Source organism: Meleagris gallopavo, chromosome 2, assembly GCF_905368555.1.
Source record: "Meleagris gallopavo chromosome 2, MGAL_WU_HG_1.1, whole genome shotgun sequence".
In the NCBI taxonomy this organism is placed as follows: domain Eukaryota; kingdom Metazoa; phylum Chordata; class Aves; order Galliformes; family Phasianidae; genus Meleagris; species Meleagris gallopavo.
In genome coordinates this window covers 19,967,807-19,980,492 of record NC_139405.1, presented here as the reverse complement: position 1 = coordinate 19,980,492, position 12,686 = coordinate 19,967,807, and the positions used below count along the sequence as shown (strand labels likewise).

Sequence of the window (12,686 nt, the reverse complement as noted above, 5' to 3'; positions counted from 1 at the left end):
AACAGATGAAAGAGCTAAGCTCTTAGATAATCAATGGCTGATTGCAAGGAGATGCCAATCTTGGGATGCAGATAAAGGAGGTGGTTAGGGTCTGGATCAACCTTCCTAAGAAATTTTGGTAGCTTCAGAAATACGCAAATCCTCAGAGAAACAAAGAACAAAAAAAAAACCAACAACAAATGAGGTAATTATTACTTGGAAAAGTTCCAGGGGAGAAAGTCTAAACCTATGTGGCTTGAAGAGTAGAAGAGAGCAAGCTAACAGATACAGATGGTAATCTCCAATGTCACAAAAAACTTTACAAAGACAGAGAATCAGTGCCCTAGGTAAAAAGAACATATAGTAACAGGATCAAGCTGCTGCAGAAAGATTTCAAATCAGAAAATCTCCATTGGATTAAACAAACATCTTACCCAGAAATGAGACATGCAAAGAAAATAAACAAGTTGATTTCATAATTAACAATTTTTCAGCTTAAGAATTCAATAAGGTTTCCTAACATAAGAGAAGATGAAGAAGGAATAAATGAAAAGGGCATGGACATCTCTGAAGTGTTCATTGGAGGCCTGCTGAAAATGAATTTCTGATATACTATATATTTTATTCTATGACTGAAAGCAAAAGGGTGACATAGGATATTCAAAACCAGAAAGCAGCACTTCAGAAAGGCAAGTGGATGTGCCTTTTGCACATGATTATTGCCCTATCTCCACTGAATATGTCAAGAGAAACTAAGAAAATAGGGCTACCTAACTGAAAAAGAAAGTGAGATAACGGAAAAGATACAAATATTTAAATCAAATAAGAATTCTGGTTCAAATGCTGGCAGTGTGCATACTGCTGCAGTATGAATGGGCCCGTGAACTACCACTCACAGAATTATCTACCCTGCCATTGCTGTGTGCTTCAACAAAGCATGAGTTTATATATTCCTAAGTGTAGACAGGAGAACAATACAGGTTTGCAAATAAATTGGATCCTCAAGAAGATTTATTTTTAATCCATAAATTTCTGTGCAATGCATATGATGATACTGCCATTTATGATGGAATCCCAGCTTGAGAGTGTCCATAAATAGAAAATGGATCTGACAAGATGACTGATTAGCTGGTTTCAGGGAGTCACTATGCACAGTGGTAGCACAGTTTCACTGTATCCTGAACATCCTGTGTATCAGTGAGATCCAGGTCACTGGACTACCCTTTTGGACATGAAACATCTGAAGCTGCAATTGACATTATTTCCCTCAAATCCTTTCTTCATTTAGGAAAGAATAGGAAAAGAACTTTCAACGAAGTTGCTGGATAACTATCCAGGCAACACAAAGCTGAACTTTTTTCACAGCTCCTAATTGAATTCTTTTATGTCGTATGTGATAATCATAAACAAAGAAAACCACAACAGTTGTGATTTTTATAAGGAAATTCAGAGGCAAGTGTTAAGAAAGAAGGAACTGTTTATTTGGTCCAACAGTTCTAGTTCCTATTGTCCTCGTCTCTCTCATCTCCTTGGATAGTGGAGCAGACTGAATCTACAGAATGCCTGGAGAGAACCAGATTTCTGCTGTGGCTATCTCAAAATGCTGCACCCACTCTAGCTGCCACCTCTTCTTCCCTTTCCAATACAGAAAAATAGACATTTAAAATGCCATATTTCCAATGGCATTTACGTTTATCTGAATGTTGTTTTGAATCAAATACTGTAGAGTACTATGAACAGAAAGAACAAAGATCTTTGTTTAAAAAGTACTATTGAATAATACAAATAAAATCTAGTTACAAATAAGGAAAAACAATCCATTTACCTTTCCCTAGAGGTATCTGTAATGCCATTGTTTATACCAGCAATAAACCATTCTTCATAGTGGCTTAAAGGACTTAAAGGGTTGGATGTTTTTTTTATCGCTATTGGGAGTGCCAACTTTCCTTAGGTTATCTAAAGACAAAATACTGCTTCCTTGGGTATGAATATATTTGGATATCTCAGTTAAAGTTGTTCCATCATTAATATATCACATTACAGCTTTGGTTTTGTTTCAAGCCTCTTGGTTGTACTGATATAAAAAGGTACTAAAGCTACAAGTACAGCTGGTCTTGCTGTGTTTCAAATTTTATTACACGTTCATAGTATGAAATTCTCACAATTACTGTTCATACACTTTTGCTTTCTGCAAGGAGTTTGCAGAGTTTCTGAAAGCTTTTATACATTATAACTTTCTTAATCTTCTGAAACATATCTTTATGAAATATATGTATATGACATATGAGAAAAGCAATGAGAGTTCTTGGATATTTTGTTCATATATCAAAAAGCACCATGGGAATGCACTAGGGAATATGCTGTCAAAGAAACCATGGAATTTTAGCTTCTCATTTCCAGTTTTCCCTAAAGTGTAGATGCTTATCACAACAATATCAAAGTGTCTTCTATGTCAATGAACTGAAATAAATATATTTCCACTGAAATTCATGAAGGAAATACAGAAATTGCAAGTGTACAAAATCTCATAAACTATACAAACTCCAACTTTAAGGGAAGTCTTTGGTGAAAGGAAAAGTTGCTCACTTGAAGACTATGTCTCTTAAGTCATGCCCTTAAAATACATCAGACATTACTCCTTAAAAAACTTACCTCTCACGCTTCAATCAAGTGTCTTCTAAAATGTGGCCCCCTGTAAATCTTTTTCGGTAACAGACATATTTTCACAAATGGAAGAATAATAAAAAAGTCATATACTATTTGCCTTGGTCTTCAAGCTATTACAAAGCACGTTATCTTAGCCAGTTGACTTGATTCAGACAAGGCTGAAAACAAACATATCAAACCAACAATACTTATTAAGTAGAAATTCTGACTTGAATCACACAGAATCACAGAATTGTAGGGGATGGAAGGGACCTCTAGAGATCATCGAGACCAACCCCCCTGCCAAAGCAGGTTCCCTACACCAGGTCGCACAGGTAGGCATCCAGGCGAGATTTGAATATCTCCAGAGAAGGAGATTCCACAACCTCCCTGGGCAGCCTGTTCCAGTGCTCCGTCACCCTCACCGTGAAGAAGTTCTTACGCACATTTGTGCGAAACTTCCTATGCTGCAGCTGATGTCCGTTTCCCCTCGTCCTGTCTTCACGTACCACTGAAAAGAAACTGGCCTCACCACTCTGCCCTCCACACCTCAGATATTTATAAACCTGGATCAGGTCCCCTCTCAGTCTTCTTTTCTCAAGGCTAAACAGACCCAGTTCACTTAGCCTTTCTTCATAGGGGAGATGCTCCAGGCCCTTCACCATCTTTGTGGCCCTCCGCTGGACTCTTTCCAAGAGATCCCTGTCTTTTTTGTACTGGGCAGCCCAGAACTGGACACAGTACTCCAGATGAGGCCTTACCCCTTAGAGGGGGAGGATCACCTCCCTCGACCTGCTGGACATGCTCTTTTTAATGCACCCCAGAATGCCATTGGCCTTTTTGGCCACGAGGGCACACTGCTAGCTCATGGCCAACCTGTCGTCCACCAGGACGCCCAGGTAAATGCTATCTTATCCTGGTTCTCAATTCACTGCAAGGCATTCAAAGCATATAGCCTTTGAAGTAGCCTACATTCTAGCTTCCTCTTGCAAAGCACAGAATTTGTCAGGCTCAGACAAAATACTAAAAATGACTGTATATTTTATTAAAAGCTTATTTTTTCCTCTCTCTCTCTCTCTTTAACAGAAGTCTAATTTAGTTGTTGTTGTTCCCTTAGGTACAAAGTACACAGTTCATAATTCATTTGATATAAAATGTCAGTTTAGATTTTTGCACTTCTTTGATAAATGAGAAAAAACATGTACGTTTCAATTTCTTTCTATGAGGTTTTACTAGCAGAAGCCCCCCTCCCATTGTGCTGCTCAAAGACCTTTGTGTTAAATTAAACATCAAGATTCAGAAACTGTAGGGAATGGTATTTCTAAGACGTACAGTACAAATATATGAGACTGGGAAAAAAGTAATCATTTTTTCTACCACTAAAGTGATCTCTCCCAAAGAGCATCTTTGATCCTTGAATTAGTTCTCAGTTATAATTTAATGTATAAAAATTGTCAGCAGCTTTCCCTACATTTAGACATAAAATTATATTGTCGGCTCTACAAAGAGCAAAATACAACATTCAGGGGCTTGCTTCCCTCCCAGTTGTGCTCAACCTTCTAAAGCCTATCAATATTAATGGGCAAAATGTATGAACATAAAAGAAAATAGCAGAGAAATAATTTAATTGTATCTGTCATCATTAACAGTATAGAATGTTTTTCCTAATACAACCAAATCCTGCCACTAATCAACATACAGAACTCTAAGGGCACTAATCTGTGCAATGCCAAAGAACAGAATCAGGAATTTAGTTCTGAAAATAAAACTACTATAATTAGAGAAGCACAAAAACGCTGTATATTATTCTCTTATGTAACATACGAGGCCAAGTCTGACAAACTCAAACTATCACATTTTCAGAGTAAACAAGAATTCTTATCATTTCTCAAAATTGACAACTGTAATGCTATGGCTGTCACTTCACATTGCAGTCCAGCACAGCAGCCTCAGTATCAATGAATTACACTGTATTAGAAACGAGCAATAGAATCACACTCTGATGCTCATGCTGAGTATCACCACCAATTAACACTGTATGCCCAGATCCATGAATGCCTAGAAGCCAAGACGTTCTCCCCTTCCTCCTTCGCTGCACATACCTCACCTAGACCTGAAAAGTACCTGCATCCCTGGGTTACAATTGTACCTGTCCCACCATCTCCCTCAAAAATAAGGCATTATTATTTGTATTTTTTTGGCATAGTAGCAGACTTTCAATAGGAGAGATTGACTATATTCTGTCTCCCTTCCTTATAAACCAAGAGATTAACACACTGCCCTGGAAGATTGGAGATGAGAATGTTAGTCACTTCAGGATGAGCAATCCTGATCTCCTTTTTTTTTTTAATGAACAGTGGTCTAACAGAGATAAGGTGCAAGAGAACACAAAAGGTGACATCTCTGTTCCACAGAATGATGGCAAAAATCACTGTGTCATTATGGATTGGTTCCCCATTAGAAAGAGCATTTCAATTGACAGAAATATGTTATCCTATGAAGCAAAATATTTCATATTTAAAGTGAATGGAAAGTAATTCAGACAAACTTATTCACACAATCTGTGCAAAATACACAGTTTACTTGCCTGATGAATAAGGTAAAAGGATTAACAGCCTTTTATACCTGACCCATCCACACAGGAATGTTCATACCGCATTATTAAATAGCTGCTCACCAGTCAATGCTCTATTCTAGATATTTGTAACAAATAAACCATTTATATGAATTGACTCTTAGCTTCAATTCTTCAGCTAGTGCTGAAATTGGTGGAAGGCTGTCGATATAAAACAATGAATGCTCTGTTCTCAAGTAACTTTTACTGAAAAGATCTTGACTACTGTTTTCTTGTTCAAAATTGGGTAGTCTAATTGATTAACAGTCATCAAACCTTACTCAATTGCAAACCAGACTGTATTTTGCCACATCACAGCATTTACTCCGAACTGCACCATATTGAGATAAAGTAAATACCTTGGCAATGCTTAATCTCTACTAAACTAGACCAAACAGAGGTAGGGAACATTTCCTCTCCTTTTCCCATTTTTTGAGCACAGATTGAAATGACTATTTTTGTCACAGAAAATTTACAGCTACTTAATTCAGATTACAATTATCAGGAACATCTTGTTCAATTTTTTGGACAGCACTATCAGTTTCTTAGGAATAACTATCTCAAGTTCAATTCTTACTATGTAAGAAGATTCACCACTTCAGTGAAAGAAAAAAGAGGGATGAGATGTGTTCTTTCTCTATATCATGATGTCTTTGCAATTTCAGTTTCTTTTCTTTCTACAAGCTTTATAAGAGCTGTTTAGAAAATCAAAAAGCAGTCAACCTGTGAACTGTTTTTTTGTGTATACACAGAGGCCACATTCAACTTTGGTAGCACCTTTTGTGAAGAGGCAATCCTAGTCTAAGCTTGGGAAGAAGAGAACCTGCCAGACCTTTTGACGTGTGTATTAAACTTGTCAGTGCTAGAACGAATACAGAGTCTCTTTACCTTCCCTGGCCTATCTTTCCATTGCAAACTTATCTGGAAAATGGGAATAACAGTAATAAGCCTTCGGAATGCTAAACCAGCAAACATCTGTAAGAATTATAAAAGTATTTCAGCATAAAAATAGTAAGAATTAATATAGTTGAATCTTGGACATACCTCATTGTGATATGAAACACATTAATTTCTTTTCTCTCTTATTTTACTAAACTGGAATTAGTCTTCCTAAAAGGGTAGTATTTCCTTGTCAGAATCCTAAGTCACACCTAAATACAGATCCAAAGGGAAACAGGCTAAAATCCAATATGTACACATGAACACTCATACACATACTTGCTTGTGTGTATCTGCACATGCATGCAGACAGAAAAATTTAAAAAAGCACAGTAAGGAAAAAACGTACAAAGTCAGAAATGACTAAGGACTATGGAATCCAATGGTGGCCTTTGTTGTAAGATGGTAAGTAGCATACAAGTGCATTATCTTATAGGGACACCAGGGGAAAAATGGTGACTCTAATGACCTATTCTCATCCACTTTTCCTTTTCTCTCCCTTCTCTCCATAAGGAAGAAGAGCAGCTTATTTCCCCTACTTTACTCGGAAATGAGGAGCAATGTATTAGGAAAAAGAAGTAAAAAGAAAAACGTCACCAGAGCAAATAAATAATGTTATAATGGAAAAAAATTTTGACGTTCACTATAAGAATTCAGATCAGAAGTTTAAATTTTTAAATTCAATTTCAGGTCTATTTCTAAACTGAACAAAAAAACACCTAAATATTAGTTATTTTTTACACAAAGCATTTCTATGGACATGATGTTTTAAGAAGAACATCCCTACATATATTTCTACCTAAAGGAAGGAAAAGTATGGGTATTTGATTATATCTATGCTTAACCATCAGGAATATCTTGATACATCCTTATTTTTTTTCCCTTTAACAAAGAATAAGAATATGTAAACAAGCTGGCAGAACTTTCCTGGAGCCTTGCAGAATTCATCAAAAACAGAGGAATTTTGAGATGTACTCAGTTGTGCAAAGTAGCTTCAAAAATGTTGTCACTTTAATCAAATGTTTTATGATCAGAAGATAACTCTCATAATTTAGATGCTGCAAGTGCAGAAAATATTGCTTAAAATAACAACAACAACAAACCCATAGACACTTGCCTTTGCTGACAGTTTATGAAAATGCTGTTTTATTCTGAAACCTATAGGGGAATGAGTTGTCAGAAATAAATATATTAAAGTGAACTTTTTAGAAAAACAGTATTTATCAAACTAGCAAAGTAACAAAAATTGATCCAGTTTCTAAGATTTGCATATGTCTGGAAAATGGTTTAAAAGATAAAATTAATGGTATCATTTTTCAAAAGTCTTCTGTATATTTCAGTAGGAATTCAAATATCATTTTATTATAAAATTCTTTACATAGCAGAAACAGGCTAGTTTATTGCATAAAGAATGTTGACTTTAGTTAGAGTAGGGAATGATCTAGATGAGATTTACACAGAATGAAAAAACACATGAACAGGTTTAAGATGTAAAAATTGCATGCTTCATCTAAATATTTTCTATATGTAACTAAAATTGGTCTGAAATAGGTTTATGTGATGGTAGAATCATTTTAAATAGAGATCTGCTGCTAAATCTCTGGCTGCTTTCCCCATTTCTATGTATTTCTCTAGTTTTCAGAACAACCAAGCTGTAGTTTTCCAGCATGAAATCTGCTCTACCACAGATTTCTTCCATGAGATCTTAAATACTGCCTGGAACTCATCCTAAGGTTTTGGAAAGACCTGGACCGAGACCTCCACACTGAGGTTAATTGCCTGGTTATGGATGATCTATGGGCTATTTCAAGCTGTTGCACAGCTCTCCCTTTCTCATCTGTCATTCCCCAACCAAGCAGAACCATACATGTCCTGGGCAACTAAAATTGCAATTCTGATCATCTTGCTCTGTCTCATGCAGCTCCAGAAAACAGAAAGCAAAGAGCTGAAAAAACATCCCTGCTGTTTGGAACACGAAATTACAGTGGATCTTCCTAGCCAAAAAAAAAAAAAAAAAAGAAAAAGAAAAAGAAAAAAAAAAAGGCTGTATGCAAGGCAAAGGGAAGGAACCAATAAGAAGAGCAAGGAATAAGCGTTTGAATGCCTTTGTCTTCTGCCAGTCTCCAGCTTTAGAAATAAGAATTTGGTAAGGGTACAGTTTAAAGCAACCTTGAGGTGCTTATGATGCGTGAAGTTAGGCTGAGGCCCAGTTGGCTGTAATTTAGAAAATTAATTTAGAAATTTAGAAAAATGGGCACCTCTGTGCCTCCCATTGCCAGAACCTGAAGACATTATCTCTCAGGAATGAGAGCTGAGGAACGAGAGCTCCTCTAACTTCTCTTGCCATCTAGAGCACCAAAAACAACCATTCAGAAACAAGAATGAGCACAAGAATAATGCTGAAGGATGTGCTGAACAGAAAGGGAGAGGGGAATAAAAGAAGAAAGTAGAACTAATGAAAATGACAATCAGATCAATACTGCAGAGATTAGAGAAGAATTACTGTTTCATTAGAGCAACTCCCAGTTTTACACACAAGTGCTTTTGCAATCCTACTCTTATATCCCCATGAAATCATCTTTCTGGATGAGAGGAACTAGAATGGACAATTTACACAGCTTGCCACTGACATGCTTTAATTAGCTAGGTCACTGATGAAAGATGTAGGGCAGCTCTATCCCCCTCCCTAGTCCATCCAGTTCTCTCCTTAAACTACCTCTAGAAAAGACATGGCTATAATTTTTTTGTTCAGAACTTTCCATAGACATCCTCCACCAAATTATTTACAACTAATTTTTTTAAAAAAATATTTCTTGTTTCTTATAAAAATCATCAATTATATTTGTCTGAGGGTACAGAAACATCACAAGAGAATTGAGAATTTTGAACTTTTTAAAATATCTTTTTTTCTACCAATGTGATTTCACAAACATTTTTTTTTCCCCTGTGCTGGTCTTTTTTTTTTCTTCCCCTTTTTCAATTTTGTTTTTACTACTCTACAAGAAGTGGCAGAAGAGAATGAAAGGGATGAAAAATTAAAAAGAAACAGAAGATAAAGAACAAAAAGAATCCTACTGGATATTATTCCATGCCTACAGGGAGAAGGACTGGGGGAAGAATAGTGTAAAGGAGAGAAATGAGAATCTGAAACCTAGGAAATTGCTTCAAAACAGGTTTTCTGGTATGACTGTATATACGTGATCCTGAGTGAATGGAAAAAACAAATTTATCTCAGGAAAATTTTAGTGTACACAGGTTTGATTTTTCTTTCTGGACTTCTGTTTGCTTTATTTACTAATTCATCAAGGAGGCATATTGCCTCCAATGATTAACTTGCATGAGCAAATGTTTCCAGATGTGAATATAAGGTGTACAATGTGGTTCTTATTTGCTTGCACGATTAGATCAATGATGCTATGATGTGGTTCAATATCCAGTCTCGGAGGCATTGCTACCTAAACTAACAGTAGCTGAAATCCTTTGCCTGCCATGTTCTATAGATGGTGAACAAACATCAAGTGATAAATATGTAGGTTCACTTTTTGCTTCTGAGAAGCTGGAGCTTGTAAGGCAGAGGCATGCAGCATCCTGGCTACAAACATTTGACCAGCAAAGAGCAGATGCTTATGAGTCTGACCAAGAGTTGGACCAAGAATATAAAACAGCAACATACTCCATAAATTATGGCAGAGATTAAAAAGAAATTCACTGTTTAAGCACTTTTTTTTTTTCTTGTGTATCCTCCATTTTACATATTACCTAGCGACTAGGAATATATATCAACATTAAGTTCTTTTCTACAGACAACCAGCATCAAGTTTATTGTTGGTAATATTCAACACAGGTAACCTCGCAAAGACAATTCTCTGCAATAAAACATAGAATTATCACCCACAACAAGTTTCATACCTCCTATCATTTGGGAATGCAGTCCTTTCCTGTGCTTTCTTTCTTATTGGTGTTGGGTTAGCCTCCACGTTCCTGTCTCTTGTCTGATTAGCAGCCTGTCTCTCTCTGCTCTCTCTCTTCACTGCTATTTCTCAGCAAAACAACCTCTTCATTTCTGCATGCAAGACTTCCCATTCCCTTCCGTACCACATTTTTTTCCTGCAGCCAGTGGCTGGGAACAAGTGGAGTTAACAAGGTCTTACCAATAGTAATTGCATCTTTCATTTCTGTTAGCTTACTATCACTTACTTCCAAATTCTCTGGGTCCTCTGTTTGCCAATGCATCAAAAAACAACATTGATTAAAGAGAAAAATGTATAACCAAGTGCTCTGTACAAAAACATTTTCTCCAAGATTTTTGCAGTTTTACATCCTCTGTATCATTTCATTTACCTAATTACATTATTCTAAAGTTATTTGTTCTCCAGATCTTTTATTGCCTGGCATCCTCAAATTAATGTGGAGCCTTGGCTAGTACATTATCTTTTACAACTTCTACCAAAGCAGTTTAGGACAAGATAAATAGAACAAATTTATTCTTTTCGGAAAAAATGTAAAATTCAAAAAAATTTACTTCTACCTATGTGGTATGAAATTTGTCACTAATCATTTTAAACTATGCCCTTTTATGCTTCTCCCATCTCTTTTAGCTTTCTATGCAGTTCTTTGATGTAACAAAGACAGTTTCAGACAAGATTTCAGTTCATCTGGAAAAAAAATGCTTTAAGTCTTGAGGCAAAAAGCAGCGTATTTAAAATTTATATACTCCATAATGCCTTTGTTCTGAACTTGAACATCCTGAAAAACTTCTCTGCTTTCTTTTACCTCCCAACTCTGAAGATCGTTTGTTCTCACGATTTCAGCTTCTTATTATGCAACAGTGACTTTAACTGGTGGATCCAGCATTTAAGTACATGCACAGTCATGGCTGACCCTTTCTGATCAATTGCCAATCCATACAGGTTTGACTGATAAAAGAGCCAATTAGATTTAAGCAAATTAAGGGACATCACCAATGTCAACCACTTATTAAACTGAATGCTGAATTCCATGCATACAAAACACTAATGCACCAAGACCCATTAAGAGTTGAAATCCTAACCCCATTAGTAACTCCAGATCACTACAGGGTAAGGGTCAAAAGAAAGTTTCATATTTATGGATTAACATTTGGATTCAGTTTTTATTTTTTTAATCTTTCCAAGAACTCTTGAACCTGCACTGCAATTTTAGTCAAGAGCTTAGATGAAATATATTCCTTCTTTTCAAGATTTTTTTTAAACATCGACTTATAAGCACAGCAAATCAACCTGATGAAAAATTAAGCCATATTCAATCAGGTAACACTAAAGACTCAGTGTGCATTATATTATGTGTATTATATTTTAAATAAAAAATGAAACAAAATAAATTTATTTTGGAAAAAAAAAAAAAAACAACTGGATATTAATTAAAAAAAAAATAACGATTTGCAGTAACTTCAATATGAATACTCTTATCCTCTCATTCCCTATCCCATTTAAACACTCTTCTAATATGCTCCCTGTACTTTTTACAAAGTAATTTTAGAAACTGCATTTTTATTACCCTTAAGAAGAGAATACTAATTATTTTAATTTTTTTTTTTTTTTACACCCATTGGAAGGCTGTGTTTTTGCATACAATGAGAACTCTTTCATTCTTTGATGAAATACAACTTCTAAAGTGAAAACTTGGCCACTAAGGTAAAAAATAAAATGTTTTTAGTAAGATCCAGATTTCATTTTATGAAATGCATTTGCCAGTGATGGAATACAACCCAATGCAAAATTACCAATATGCTCATAATATACTGTACATTTGAATTGCATGGCAAAATGTTTATAATAAATATCATTGTAAAATAAGCATACATTGTCCTATATATATATGTATGTGTGCCTGCACGTGTTTACATGTATAGTGAGGATATAGAGTGTGTGAGAATGCTTCCCTCATATGTACTGCTTCATTTACTATTCATTTCACCACAGATCACAGTCCACTGGACAATAGTACGGAAGATTTCTTTAATAACTCTCACTGCTAATTTAATTCTACTTAAACACACATATCCTAGTGAATGCCACATGCTTTTCAGCATGATTTTATGTGTAAATCAGGATAATATGTTTTCAGATCATTAACAAAAAGGAAGCATGAACTAAAACCTATTTAATCAATGAGGTATTGCTTTTAAACTACCACAAGGTCATAAAAAAGATAATTTCAAAGCTATAAGTTTTCTAATTGTAATCAACAACAATCTAATGATGAAAGAAAGTGCATCTTAATGGCTGTCATAAACTTGTGCATCCTTGTCCATCTTTAAAAATCCTTTACCTTTTCGTTTGGTGAATTTTTCACTACCAAATTCTGCTATTTCTTCATGCAGAATCAAACAGCAATATTGGGATTAGGTACATTTTTAAGTGATCAGTAGAATTCATATCTGGTTTTATGATACATTATGCCTAATTCAAAAAACAGGTTTGAAAAATACAAAATGTACTGGAACTTCATTTTTTTTTTTAACTTTCTC

At 35.5% G+C, this 12,686-nt stretch overlaps 1 protein-coding gene across 1 annotated transcript in view; it reads right to left on the bottom strand.

Moving 5' to 3' along the window:
- USH2A (usherin) overlaps positions 1-12,686 on the bottom strand; it is a 377,385-nt gene that overhangs the window by 144,801 nt on the left and 219,898 nt on the right. The gene's annotated exons all lie outside the window — the stretch shown is intronic.